Raw genomic sequence first — 14,507 nt, 5'->3', positions numbered from 1 at the left:
TAATGTCTTGTTCTTGAAAGGTACTTAGTGTTTGTTGAGTTATATCTATATCAGAAGATGGGGCTTGTTTGGGCCCTAGCTTCACAAACAGTAAGAATCTGACATTGCATGTAAAGAATTACCCACTGTCACATTCTTCCTAAATACCTAAGTTCTCAGTGGCAGACAGTATTTCTCAAAAGTAGCCACAGCAATATTTTCAGTCCAACATACTTTTCTAGTACCTTGCCACTCCTCTTCAAAAAGTCGAGTCTATTTCCTCTCCCTTTGAAAATGGTCAGGGCTTTGCGGTTGACACAACAACAGAATGCTGCGCAAGTGATGCCACGTGACTTCCAAGGACTGGTCCTCAAGGGCAATCTGGCTTTTCCCTTTCTTACTCTCTTCAGGATCCTCATCCTTGGAACTCAACTTCGCACATACCGGGAGACTCCCGTACAGGGAGGAAATGAGCCCCATAACTGACAGCCAGCATGGACCGCCCATCAGCAATGTGACTGAGGGAGTGAACCTCCAGATGATTCTTTCAGCACTGAGTCTCCCAGTTTTCCTGCTAAGGCTTCAGACATCATCATGCAGTAGAGAAAAACAGCCATTCGTGCTCTGCTCTGTATAATTTCTGACCGAGAGTATAAGTGGTTGTCTTAGACCACATGTTTTAGGATAATTTACTAAGCAGCCATAGTGGCTGGAACATACTTCCAAGTAAATCCAGCAGAAAATGAAATAATATTTTTGTTTATTTTCTACTCATATGTAAGAGATGAGCCTTTTCTCTCATAAAGAAATATTTTCTACAATGTTGTGGTAAGGGAAAGGGGCAAGATAACCTTGACACACTGAAGGGAGCTCTAAGTACAGGGAAGAACATACGCATATTATAGCCACAGTTTTTTTTTTTTTTTAAACTCATCTATTATTTTGAGTATGATAATACTATGTTTGTGTATGATAGAAAAATTTAAACTTTGTCAACCTCTGGGAGAATGTTCAGGTAAATTAAAGATATTTTGGAAATTCAGACTAACAAATGCATGGCTACTTATAGGCATACATTTCAAGGGAAAGATTTTCAGGTAAATACAAGTTTGTTTTATTTTACTTTATTAAATTATTACCTGATTATTACAAATTTGTTGTTTGAGTAAATAAAAAGTTACTGTACAATTTGAAGGTTAGTCTTTTTTTTTTTTATGGCATTATCTTTCATACAGATCTCTAGAAGATGTTTACTTTGAGGAAATGTTGATCTTTTAAAGATCTGCCACAAAATTCTTCTAGCCTACTTTCTGATCAGCTCCCTTTTTATTACGAGTCTATGAAATGATAAATCACAATTATTTCCTGTTTGATTTCTTCTGCATAACAGTCCCCTTAGCTCTCTTCTCATTCCCAGTAATTAGTGAGCTCTCTTCTCTTTTACTGTTAATGTCACTAGTATTCAACTGACATCTGTCAAAACTTTTGGTATTCTTTATTGAGTTATTATTGAAATGCTTTTAAAATGGATGAATGCGGCCGGGCGTGATGGCTCACGCCTGTAATCCCAGCACTTTGGGAGGCCGAGGCGGGTGGATTACGAGGTCAGGAAATCGAGACCATCCTGGCTATCACGGTGAAACCCCGTCTCTACTAAAAATACAAAAACAAAATTAGCCGGTTGTGGTGGTGGGCTCCGGTAGTCCCAGCTACTCGGGAGGCTGAGGCAGGAGAATGGCGTGAACCCGGGATGTGGAGCTTGCAGTGAGCTGAGATCCAGCCACTGCACTCCAGCCTGGGCAAAACAGCGAGACAGCGAGATTCCGTCTAAAAATAAAAAAATAAAAATAAAATAAAATAAAATAAAATAAAATGGATGAATGCAACAGTCATAAAGTTGTCAATTTTATAACTTCTGGATGAACTTATGAGAATTATTATGGCTTTATAGTATCAGGTGTGAAAGCATTCAAAATGAGTCAAAAGATTTTTTTCCTGTGTCTCTTAAATACAATTATGAATTAAAAAAAACATAACAAAAACAGCATAATGATCTAGATATTATTACTATTATTGCTACGCAGTAGAAATAAAACTTCGTTTATACATTTTTCAAGATGTGGACCTATTTTCCAGTATGTTTTACTTTACCAAATCCTGTTTTAAATAAAGTGAAAGTAGTCCTCAAGAGATTGCAAATTTGAATTAATTATAAAATCATAAATCAGATGTTAATTTTGTTAATTCCAAACATATTTAAATATAATGATATTAACAATAAAAATATAACAACGAATATTTATTGAGCATTTACTATATGTCAGACACTGATAGGTACTCTTCTAGAGTTAGTTTATCAGATTCAAGTATTAATGCATTTAATCTACACAATTACTTTGGATAGATACTTTAAATTTCCTTTTTTTTAATAGATGAGGAAAAAGACTTACAGGGACTATCTATGTATAGAAATGCATTCGTTTTCAACATATATCTATGTGTGCTCTTTGTAAATGTACATGCATACACAAATACAGGCACACAAATTAATATAGCTGTATCAAGTTTTCTGAAGGAAAGACACAACATCATTTAACTAGCATATTTTCTTCTTTGTTTTTACAGTGGCTCTAATCCAGTTTCTGTCTAATAATTGTCTTCCCTGAAATGCCCATTTTTCTCCAGAAATGGCCTTTGAATAGAATGTTCTAGCTGAGGGGCTCCCTGTTGTAACGGTTCCCGTAGCCATCAGTACATTAGCTCCAACTGCTACTGTAGCCATTGCCATTTACGTTTCTCCCAGGAGAATTCAGATGAAAAAAGGAAACTGTTAGTGCTAAGTGTGTGCCAGGTTTGGATATAATCTCTAAACACATTCTAGCTGAGCCTAGAATGAGAATATTTTCTTTTATTTTTCAATGGGCAAAAATACTATGTTATAGAGTACAAAATGTGAGTGCATTACAATAAAAACAGTAGTATAGTAAAAATAGACACTCTTAGGAGGACAGAAAAGATTTTATTTGGAACAATAGCTTTAAAAACAGACTCTTACTTCTCTAAGTTTAAGTACTGGGAAGCCAAGGGGACAAAATTCCAATTTAGTTACTGAACCCTCACTTTTTCCAGATTGTTCTTCCCTTAAAATAGGTAACAACAGTGACTGTAATTTCAACCAAGGAGTTTGGCACTAATTCAAAATGAGGATTTTAATAAACTTCAATGTTATCCTAACATCTCCTCTCTTCTCCTAAAACCATATATGTGAAGGTATATGTACCTTCACATACATATTTCTTTGCCTATTTTTATCTTTAAACGTTTTATTCTTCTACACTTCGATTTTGCTGAAAGTTATGTTCTAAGTCATAAGAAGGGAGTTTCATGTAAATCTGTAGCCAAGAAGACTGGGAATCATGAAAGTCTTTGGAAATTAAACCCTTTATCTTCAAAATGTGGTGTTATTGCTTCTGAATGTGAGAGTTAAAGATTGAAACCTGCTGCTAAACGACCTTGCTCAATATGTTTGTAGGTGCAGCTCAAAGAGAATCCAACAGATTCCTCCTTGTTTCTGTGCAAGTACATGATGCCTCACAGTCAATATGGTAAAGTCTGACACACTCTACAGAGAGGGGAGGGTAGAATGTTAGTTTGAGCACAACTGGAAAAGGTGTAATTAGAGAATGAAACCATAATAATAGAATAAATATAAAACTTAAAAAATAAAAGTAAAATAAAGCAAGAAACTGTGAGTAAAAATTCGTGTAAAAGATCAAAACTAAATGTAAACCTTCCTAATAATCCCACAGCCTCCTGGAGTTTTAAATCAGAAATATTATAGCGGAATAAACCCAAATATAAATGACTTAAATAACCATTCCAGAATCCCACAAAACCATTCATCCATACTTCCATTTATTCAGTTATTACTGTAATTGGTAAACCAAGTACAGTATTGTGGCCTTCTGACCATGTGAGATACCAGAAGTTAGACTCATTTTTAAATCACAAAGGTACTATGAAAAGCAATATTGAAAATTTTAATGAGATGGGATAATGCAAAGAGGCAGTCTTGGTAAATGATTAAGTGACTGTTATGTTTTTATGAGGTTTACTGCTTCTGGTATATATATTATTAGGGTGGTGTGTAAAAGTGATATGACAGAAATTCCTTTTTCCTAGATAATTCCACCACTTTACTTCTGAACAAGATTTAAAAACTGTTTTGTTTTACAACTCATACCAATCCCTCATACATTTTTCCTTTGTTCTCTACTTCTCTTTCTTCTCAAGATTCCAAACCTAACAGAGTTTATAAATGCATGTTCATGGCTGGGAAGTAAAATGAAATCTGAGAGTTGTTGAAGGACAGTATTGAACTAGTTCAATGAATTGCATTTTTTAACATAATCCTAGATATTGAGCATATAGTTGTGGCAAATGGATAGGCTTGATGACCCGAATACATTACCTATTCCTTTATCCATACACTTTGCTCTGTATCTTTGCTATTCCTATTAAAAGGGTTAGTGTCTATTTGCCTATCGCATCAACGGCACATAGACATGTGATTTGCTTTAGTCAAAAGGTTGTTAGCAGCCTTCACACAAGCAAAGGCCTAAAAAAATTGTTTGTATTGTACATTTTTACTTACTCCCTTGGAAGCCTGCCCTATCAGATCAAGCCTGAAGTAGCATATGGAGGATGAGAGACCAGGTGGCACAGTGTCAACTTATCCAATCCAACAACCCCCTAGATCACCCAGCCCCTATACTACAAAACAGCTAATCACAGATATATGTGGGAGTCCAGAAGGTCCCAATGAAGCCCAGCAGTGATAAGCAGAATCCCCAACCCACTAATACATATGTAGGAATAAACAAGTCATTGTTATATAAAACACTTAACATTTATATAAAAATGTGAGATATTTGTTAAGCAGCAATAGATAACTAACATAACATCTCAAAAGATTTATACTCTTCATCTTTAAAAGCAACATCATTTGGAACATCAAGGGGGAATAGGTTTTGGTTTGTGCCAGATGCCATATTAAGAACATTATTAATATCAACATTATCATCCTCACAATCCTACACAGTAAGTAATAGTAAAATCAACACATTTAAATTGTAAACTGAGACACAGAAACGATAAGTGATTTGCCCAATATATTAGGTAGGGCTAGACTTTTCAACCAACACTGCTTAGCTCCATAATATGGGATTTTTAGCTACTGAGCCATATTAAATAAGACTACCACTCTTCTGGTAGAGCACTGCCTTTTGCAGGGATAGATTCAGGCTGTTGTTTCTTTTATTCACTGGAATTTTCTTCCAGGTGATCACTTTTCCAGTCTAGTCTTTTCGTATAATCCATTGAGATAAGTTCATGGATTGTTTCTTCAGATCTCAAAAAGCCTAACAAATGAATAAATATAATTTCAAAAGACTAGTCAGAATTTTAAATGAACACAGCCCACATTTCTGCTCTAGTATCCTATGAACATGACTTCTTCTATGTCAAATATAAATGTTCAATTATTTCTTAAATAGGAAGGCTATGTAATGAACATTCTTTCCCTCTGCTCTTCATTTTTTTGTTGTTTGTTTAATCAGTTTTGAGAACAAACGTAAGGCAAGTATTGTAATATATGCTAGGCAAGAATTTTTAACTGGACAGAACTCACAGGCCACGCAGAGTGAATCTGGAGAAACACCCATGTGGGAATCAAACAGGAAATCCTAACACCTGATGACTCCACCTGTTCCCTCTGACTCACTCCAGGCACAGCTGAGGTGATTAACAAGGTATCATGTCTACTTCCTGTGTGGAATCTATTTCATAGCTCCAGGGATTGCCGCTCTTCCTGGATGATTATTTCCCAATGTTTTTAGGAAGACATTTACTTAAACCTGTATATCGCTAGGGAAATGTGAGGAAAATATTAAAAATAACTGGGATAAGGGAGAAGAGAAAGTCTGTATTTTAAAATACAAAATGAATGAGATTTGTATTTTGGGAAGAGACCAGTTGTATGTGAAGAGCTGAGTTCGACCTTCAGAGTCAAATGACGGTTGACCACTCCCTCCTACTCACCCAAGTGTGAAATATGAGAGCAGAGGGACCCTTATTGAATTTAAAGGGCAATAAATGTAGACCAAATAAAAAGAAATATTTTCTCACACAGCATATAGTTAACCTGCAGCATTTCTGGCTCCAAGGATCATTTAATTAAATAATCTGCACAGACAGAATTAAGTAATTTTATGACCACTAATAACATCTTCAGTGCTACAAAGTGAATATGGTGAAGGTAAATCAACTCACATTTTTCAGGCGTAAGTTAATTGTCCATAGAAGATAAGAATAATTTTCTTTCCAAGTGGAAATAACACTGGACCACCCAGTAAACCCCCACTGACTTCCTTATAGGTAACAGGAGAGAAATTTAGACTAATCATTTCTCCAATTGTGAACCACCCCCCCCTTACAATATTGATGCCAAAACCATTAGTGGTTGAATCTATCTTGGCATCTCTATTATATTTTATATACAAGTAAAGGTTTATAGCAGGAAAATCTATAAAAGTGGGGGAAATAAATTAGAGAAATTAAAGATATGAATAGTTTCAATTATACAATTGAAAAAAACAGTAGTGTTTCATTGGCTACCCAAAATTTGGTATGTTTCCTGACAGTCAGCTTTAGTTAGTGAAATACTAGATTTTAATAGGAAAATGTGGGGGTAGACTGCCGTAATAAAGTGCTACACACTAGGTGCCTTAAACCACAGATAGGTATTTTCTCTTATTTCTGAACTGTTGAAGTTTAAGATCAGGGTGGCAGCATATTTGGGCTCTGGTGACAGCCTTCTTCCTGACTTGCAGATAGCCACCTTTTCCTTGTGTCCTCCCACAGTGTGCAAAAGGAGAGGAAAAGAGTCACCTCTCTGATGTCTCTTCTTAAAGGTCACTAATCCCAACATCAGGTTCCCACCCTCATGAACCTCATCTCAACCTAATTAGCCCCCATCTCCAATGCCATCCCATTGGTGATCATGTCTTAAACACATGAGATTTTCAGGTTGGGGCTGGGGGACACAATTCCATCTTTAGCACTAAATAGTCACTAAGTCCACAATCTAATCAATAAATAAGGAAATTCTCATGACAAGCAACTTGTATATCCAAACTCCAAATACAAACCAAGTAATACTCTTGGCAGTAGAGGCATCAAAGGGAAAAAAAGTCCTTCCTTCATCCTTCATCTTAAATTGTGTTTTTAGTTTGTTCAGGGAAGTACATAGTACACATACAAATAAATAATCTTAATGCAATGTTTTACATAATATAAAGAGAGGGTATAACTAATGCTTTGAAATCACAGAGAGAAAAGGTGGTAGAGGGAAAGGTAACAAGTAAGAGCTTGTCAACTAGACACGAGTATTCAAGAAGAGTTGCAGAGTTAACTGCCATTACATGACCAGGCAGAGGGAGAGAACATGTCACATTCTTGACAGACATAGCCAGTAGTACAATCTGGCTGAATCATATTATGAATGACAGGGAACTGATGCTATTTATCTGAAAAGGTATGTGGAGATCAAATGTAAGACCAATTGCTTCTGTAGATCATAAAAACCTGCATTTCTAAAGTAGAGGATCAGTAGTAGAAAGGTTAGTAAAAGAGAAAATGTATTCAACAATTTTTCTAATATGTTCTACAAATAGCAAGAAATGCCTTACAAAGTGACAGCACAGTAATGTTTCCTTCTCTAGAATTTTAGAATGGCATTGCCAATAGGAGAATCTGAGGCAGCTAGACAAATTTAGGGCATCTACACAAAAAAGCTAAATGTATGATGGAGACATAGCTACCAGCTCTTGAGCAAAAGAAACTGAGAGATGGATTATGGTTCTTCATATAATTATTGAAAATTAAGAGAGTTGTAAATAAATTATCATAGGAGAGAGTTGACCATATCGCATCAGATTGAACTGATTTAGGAAACTGAAATTTCCTTGTGATTCACTTTCATATTCTCTTCATAGTACTAGTAAAATAGGCCTTGGACACATACTGGATTTAGATACTTGTCAAAACACATGCATGACAGAGCATTCTTGACTGCTTTGAAGGTTCATTACAAGATCCTGTCAGAGGAAAGAAAACTGTGGGAAGGTATTATATTTCAAGTAAATAAGTAAAAATTAATAAAAATTATGAGTCGACAGAAAAAATCAAATATTACAGATTTGTGTTGTGCATTGATTCATATGACTATTTATTATTATTTTATTGAGGAAATAATCTATAATTTTTTTCTTTGCTGAGATGACTATGATTTTAATTATAAACACATTTAACATAATTTCTAATTAATTTTCTTTTACATGGGTTTATCTATATACAGCATAAAACTAAAAGCTGAGTGGCACTGAGGTATTCCCATTTTTGAAATGGGGTACATTTATTCCTTTGGAGACTGGGAATTTGGAATTCTATTATTTTAAAGGAATAAAAGCTTTTAAAGGATGAGAACATCAAAATGAGGTCAGAGGGACAGCTACAAAGAAGAGAGTTATAACATTTCATCACACTCTTTAGCTCTGTTTATTCTGCTCATCATTTTTCAATTTGTGATTTATATCTTTGTTATTATTAAATTTTTAAAAAAGTTTAAAAAAATCTTTAAAAAGTTTAAATAAAACTTTGGCCATTTAGCCTAGAAATTATATACATATTTTCTCCTGTGTTAAATGAGCATCATTTACATCCTTAACACTGTTAAAATTTTCTGTGGGAAACACATTAACCAATTTACTCTGGATTGCCTCTTTGTATAATTTTGTAAAGTCTTTACTTTCCTCATATTTAGCTTTATCAAATAAATTAAGTTCATGCTTTTATATTTTTCTTATAACTCAACAGCATAATCCTAGAAAACTGAAATTTAAAGTGTCTTAAAATATCATGCAAAACAAACAAAAATATGAAAGTCCTATTTATGAAGCAGAATCTACATTCTCATAGAGTATATTTTTATGAATAATCTTATTCAAAGTGTTTTGAAGTGACCCAGACCCAACCCTAATCATATTTATGGTTGTTGCTATGCTTAGAATATACTGACCATAAACACGGTCTAAAGGTGCTTATAGGAAACTCACTAGTTACTCCTTTTAAGCATCAGAATAGAATTTACAGTTACTCACAATCATTTGATTGCCTGCTTATTTTTTTCCTATTAAAATTGTGGATGCTATCAAAGAATACAATAAGGTTATGTAATGGAATTTAAACACATTTTATTGCAACAATATAAGTTCTATGTACAGTTATAAGCAATATGGCTGTGCTTAATAATCTTACATTGCAAGCATAATTGTGGTATCAAATTAGTAATTTTCACAAAGTACTTGCATTAGAAATTGGTATGATACAATATATTTCAATTCTCAGTTGCACAGGAAGATAACAATTTGTTTAATAGGAGAGCTGGGGATACAGTTCATACTCTTAGATCTGATTGTCCTGTTTATACAAAGCTCAGATTCCTAGTCACAGAATTTTAGAGCTTGAAGAGACCTTAGAGATCATATAGTTCAACAACTTTATTTTATAGAAAAGAAAGTAGAAGTTAAGGGAAGTTCTTTGACTTAATGTAACAGAAAATTAGAGAAGAAGCTAGAATGGAAACCACTTCTCAACTTTCCTAGGACTGCAAAATGAAGTTGGGGCAAAAAGCTTAGATTTTAAAATCTTATGCACAGAAATGGTATTAAAGCCATTGGGTTGGACTGAGTCACTGAGGAATTAAACAGGAGGTGCGTGTCAACCTGTAATTGTTGAGCAGAAGAGAGAAAACTAGCAAAGAAGGCTGCAAAAAGTAGCAGGTAAAATGTTAAGAGAGTGTGGGATGATGGAGCCCACGGAAAGAAATAAGAGTTGGTTCTGTATTAAATGCTGTTGAAAGATCAAGTAACCAATGCCAGCTTAAATGACCATCTGGTTTAGCAACGTAGAAATCACTAGTTTCCCTGGCAATTGAGGTTTGAAGCCTGATTGGAGTCGATAGAGGAGAGAAAGTATAAAAAGTGACTGAAGGCATTAAGCTCAGGATGTTTTACTACGGTGACAGTGGATGCTGGGAAACTAGACATTAAATGACATCTTCATTAAGCCACTTCTTCAAGTTTGCACTTCCTGTAACAAAAAACAGCAACGTTTAAATTGCTATGGGAAAATGATTTCTGATTTCTTACACGGGGCACATGCACAGTGCTTTGTTTTGGACGACATTATTAGTTAACCACTCATTCTAAAATAAAATGTGTGCTCAATGTGTTAAATGCTGTGGAATCCCTGAAGGTAAGGGACAAAACTCTTGTCATTCTCCATTGTGTTTTAACCTGGGACTTAGCTAAACACTAAGAAAACAATTCACGCTTCTCCCAGCAAAACTTCACTAAGGCACTCCGTGTCTAAAGCATCAGTCCACCTTAAAGACTTGTTTCTTTTAGCAGAGGCTCATCAATATCTGCACAGCCTCACAGGCAGCTAGGAGGCCCTTCCATTAATGAAATGTTAATGACTGAATTAGACCTGTAATAACTGAAGTAGGATGCACTGCTGTGAGTCCATTAGCATCAGCAAACCCCACTGAGGAACAAGTAAACACAGCACACAATGAGAAAACTTTCAGGCAGAAGTTAGAAGTGTGCAGGTGTTTTCACATGGAAAACGACATTTCCCTGAAATAGGATTAGTTTATTTAAGAAAGCTAATCCCATTCACCATGTTTCTTCAGGGGAAAATAAAGACTACAAGATGGATTGTGTACTTATTCAAGATTGTTTTGATTTTTAAATTCTAATATTGCACAATTGTTTCCTCAAAACTTTTTTAGGATCACTTGCCTTGATCATCAGGTGCCAGATATGCCAAACAACTATGCTTTTCTTTTTTTCTTGCCTTGTTTTTTTTCTGGCTTGTTTTTATTTTTGTTATATTTCCCTCTTTTAAGCTTTCGTTGCTTATTGAAAAGCAAGATTTTTGTGAAAAGCAAGAAACGACTGTGAACCCTACAATCTTCTCAATATACCTATCCATTTTCAAAAAGAGGAAAATTATTGGGAGATTTAGGACACTTTTTTGAGTCTTGATTAATATAAGATGATTGTGGAATTCATTTCTGAGATGTAAATATAAATCATATGGCATATAAAGCAAATGCTGTTATGTATTAGCATCTAGTTCAATTCTATAATATACTGCCCTTGTAATAAGCTTGAAGATTTACCATTTTTATTTAAACATATATTGTAATTCAATAATACTTGATTGTAGCAACTTGATGTAAGGCAAAAATAATTGCCATCTCAAGTTATTACAAAAGACAGAATAGCTAAGGCTAATTCTATTAGATTTCTTTATGACATCTACTGTGGGTCTTACTGCCCCATTTTCATATTTGGATCTCTAACCACAGCTGAAAATAACATATATGTAGTTTGAGAATTAGATCTTAGTGTTTGCTTGGTGGATCTTTTAGAAATACATATGAAAAAGCTATAAAATCAATATCATATTATTGTTTTTGCTAAATAAAACAGTATATATCAAATATAGTAGTTCAACAACGAGTGTTACAGCTTATGCTGAACCTCATGCATCCTTCCAGGTCTGGAGTTCTATATTTATCAATAACCAGTCATGTGACACTAACCCAAATCCTTTAACCTTTCAGGGATATTAAAAAAAAAATTGAAAAAAGAAGCTTTATAAAGGAAAAAATGATAAACATTTAAACTTTACATTTATTTGAACTTCAAACTTAAATAATTATACTTGCTGATACATTAAAATGTAAGAGGTGGAGATAAACCCAAGAGGTAAGAGAAAATGAAAATGAAAGGTATGTTAGAAATCTAATCAGCTAACTGTCCCACAAAAAAGGAAAAGTCATATAAGTGGAGCCCAAATTCACAGAAATAATCCAGTCTACATGGGTACAAACTAAATATTTTAACTAGAATTTGCAAATACAACAAATCATAAAACATATATATTTGAACAAATTGCGCTCTAATACAGCTCCTAAGAGATCAGATTTGAATGGGACAAATGAAAATACTGACATGTTTCTTTCTTTCTTTCCTGTAATCTAAATGTTGGTTTGCCATGCAAATCATTCACTCCTTGATTTATGTTTGAAGGGTTCTGGTTATCTTTAGATCTCAAAATACATACATACACTTGCACACACACATACTCACATCATCTTGCTTCTTGAAATCTTTGTCAAGTTTCTTATTTCAGTTTAACTTTGCTGTCCACAGGCAAGAAGAGAAGTTCTGCACAGCATTTTGCAAATAGCAAGCATGACACTGGAGTTGAAATTCAGACCATGCAATGAACTGGCCTATAAAGATGAGGTCAGTGACAAATAGTAACACCTGACAAAAAGTATTATTCTGATTACAGTTAATAGAATGTGTTTTCTCATTCAGAGTATCCAGAGCCTATAAACACTGCCTTACAATTTTAAACGGCTAAGAGAGAGAAATCCATCAAGTCCAAATGATGCACTGATAACCATGAATATGTAACGTATGGATAATCTATTGGTGGTAGTTTCTGGAAGAGTCAGAGATCAAGTAGGGTACATATTGGTAGTATAAACACCACATGAATTACTGCAAACTAACACGCTCATAAAATCAGTCTCAAGAATATTAGTGAATTTAAAGGCAATTTAGAGTAGTAAGCTGTTAGCTTTGAACTGAATCTTAGTATACAAGATTGGATTTCCACACTCCCCAATCTTTTTTTTTTTTGGCTCAGACAACTAGTGATTTCACAATCAAAATATCAAAAGGCTTTTGTAATACCAAATGTCTTCCTCTCAAAGTTATTTTTTTCTTTTGTCTTTAGGTATTAGTCATTCTGTAGAATAATGAACAAGGTATCCTTAAACTTTTCTTTAGTACAAAATTTCAAGCAAAAAGTTTAAATGTATCATTATTTTTCAACAAGGACAAACTCCCATTAGCAATACATATGCAATCATACTTTATTTCAATAAACAGGATTGAGATTATAAAGAAATATAGCAAATGTTGCATTACCTAATGACTCCTATAATTCTAAAATGTTTAGAATATAATAGAACATACAAATATCTTATTGGTATGTAATGATAATATATGGCTTGTCTGACTGAAAAATAACAAACTTTCCAAAAGTAAGATTGGATCAGGATTCGACTCACTTCACCCCAAAGAAATGGAAAAGCCCCAGAATATCACATAATTTAGTAGAAATTCCAGGGCTCATGAAACACAGCTGTCATTCCCCTTTACTTGCAACGGTATTAGTCATTCTTCAGGCTGCTACACGCATATCTGTTGGCCGTTTCTGTAAAAAAATTATAATGTAGAAATTAAAAATCTTATTCGTAATCCAGAAACCCCAGCAATGGTACTCCCTCATTGTTCCTCTGTGTTACTAACACTTATAGAAAATCTCTCGAATACACTAAATTGCACATAGAGAATAAGAATTTCTAGTTAGGCCAGTGCAGTGGCTCATGCCTGTAATCCCAGCACTTTGGGAGGCCAAGGCGGGTGGATCACCTGAGATTGGGAGTTTGAGACCAGCCTGACCAACATGGAGAAACTTCATCTCTACTAAAAATGCAAACTTAGCCGGGCGCGGTGGCACATGCCTGTAATCCCAGCTATTTCGGAGGTTGAGGCAGGAAAAACGCTTAAACCCAGGAGGCAGATGTTGTGTTGAGCTGAGATGGTGCCACTGCACTCCAACCTGGGCAACAAGAGTGAAACTCTGTCTAAAAAAAAAAAACAAAACAATTCCTAGTTAATCAAATAGCTATTGTATTCATTCATTTGTTCGTTCATTCTCTTTTATAGAATTATGTTAAATATTGGTCATATATAAGGGAGATTGTTTGTTTGTTTGTTTGAGACAGAGTCTTGCCCTCTCTCCCAGACTGGAGTGCAATGGCATGATCTCTGCTCTGCAACCTCCGCCTCCTGGGTTCAAATGATTCTCCTGCCTCAGCTCCTTGAGTAACTGGGATTACAACACCATGCCCAACTGATTTGTGTATTTTTAGTAGAGATTGGATTTCACCATGTTGGCCAGGCTGGTCTCGAACTCCTGACCTCCTGATCCACCCGCCTCTGCCTTCCAAAGTGCTGGGATTACAGGCATGAGTCACAGCAGTGGCCAAGGTAGTTTATTTTATGTGCTGTTTGTTCACTGCTCCCAAACATCTCAGAATGCAGTAGAAGGTGTTTCATTCATTTATTCATTCATTTATCCATTCAGTCTATATTCTGAACCCTACCATATTCCAAGCACCGTTATAAATATAGAGAAAGAGACATGAAGAAAACTGTCAGGGTCCCTACTTTCAAAGAGCTTACATGCTCACCATGGAGGGAGTAAAAATAAAATGTCAACAAATAAAACAAATTGGATGTCAGATTGATAGGAAT

The 14,507-nt window shown here is 34.9% G+C and overlaps 1 pseudogene; it reads left to right on the top strand.

The window, feature by feature from the left end:
* The window catches only part of LOC105532136, a 47,884-nt pseudogene that overhangs the window by 1,062 nt on the left and 32,315 nt on the right, over positions 1–14,507 (top strand).

This window comes from Mandrillus leucophaeus, unplaced genomic scaffold (assembly GCF_000951045.1).
Source record: "Mandrillus leucophaeus isolate KB7577 unplaced genomic scaffold, Mleu.le_1.0 Scaffold934, whole genome shotgun sequence".
NCBI classification, from domain to species: Eukaryota; Metazoa; Chordata; class Mammalia; order Primates; family Cercopithecidae; genus Mandrillus; species Mandrillus leucophaeus.
Note: the sequence above shows the minus strand (reverse complement) of the source record. Positions and strands in the feature narration are given on the sequence as shown.